Source organism: Macadamia integrifolia, unplaced genomic scaffold (assembly GCF_013358625.1).
Source record: "Macadamia integrifolia cultivar HAES 741 unplaced genomic scaffold, SCU_Mint_v3 scaffold2062, whole genome shotgun sequence".
In the NCBI taxonomy this organism is placed as follows: Eukaryota; Viridiplantae; Streptophyta; class Magnoliopsida; order Proteales; family Proteaceae; genus Macadamia; species Macadamia integrifolia.
This window is the reverse complement of record NW_024868488.1, coordinates 59389-60441: the sequence shown is the minus strand read 5'-3', so window position 1 is coordinate 60441 and position 1053 is coordinate 59389. Positions and strand designations below refer to the sequence as shown.

The following is a 1053-nucleotide window of genomic DNA, read 5'->3' as shown; positions in this document are numbered from 1 at the left end:
CTACATTTGGCCTAGGAAAAGTTGTTGGGGCAAAAGATTGTTGTGCAAAGGGAGGCCTTTGGGATCTAGGTTGACCTTGACTATAGAATTGGAAGGCCCTACTTGGTTACCCTGGTTCCAAGAGAAATTTGAGTGATTTCTCCACCCTGGATTGTAAGTGTTACTATATGAGTTATTCTGATATAAGGCATTAACACTATCATTGGAAGTGCCCCCAGAGGTGTTAGGGCATTCTACCATAACATGTCTAAGGGACTAGCACCAATTGCACATCTTAACCATATTAACTGATTCTGGCTCTCTAGGAACAATAGCTTCAATCCTTTTGATTAGGCTATCCAAGTGGGCTTCCTTGGCTACTATCCCTTTTCAATCCTTTCCCTCCTATGGTTCTTTCACTCTCTTCAGTTGATTCCCACTCACAGATTTTGTCAGCTATGTTAAGTAAGAATTCCCATGCCTTTCCTTCATCTGTAAAGGCTGTGAATCTCTCAGGGCACATAAACTCAATCATTTGCTTAGTTGGGTAATCAATACCCTCATAAATTATTTGACATAAATGCCATAAGTCTATGCCATGGTGAGGGTATTCTTAGAGTAGATCCTTGAATCTCTTTATAAGTTTGGAAAATGACTCACTAGGCTTTTGCCTAAACTAAAGGATATCACTTCTAAGCTTATTGGTCTTGTGATTTGGAAAATTTTTTTTTGAGGAAAACAACTGTGAATTTTTTCCATGTGGTTATGGAATTTCTGGATAACCTATACAACCACTTCTTAGCTTGATCTTTCAATACAAAAGTGATGAATCTAAGCTTAACAACTTCATCAGAATGCTCTTGGATCATAATTAGAACACATACCTCTTCAAATTCCCTTAGAAATAGGTATGCATCCTCTGAGGTCAGCCCATGGAAGTAGGGCAACATAGTAATGTATTGAGATTTGAGCTCAAAATTATTGCCCTAGGCTTATGGTAGAACTATATAGGAAGATTGGGCTGCTCTAGCTGGGTATAACCTATCTTTCAGAGATTTAGGTGAAGGGTTTTGC

General features: G+C 38.7%; 1 non-coding gene across 1 annotated transcript; it reads left to right on the top strand.

Moving 5' to 3' along the window:
- The first annotated feature begins 572 nt into the window (after positions 1–572).
- LOC122065606 lies at positions 573–679 on the top strand. Its single transcript, XR_006136047.1, has one exon. It is a non-coding gene; the product is annotated as a small nucleolar RNA R71 (small nucleolar RNA).
- Positions 680–1053: the final 374 nt, after the last annotated feature.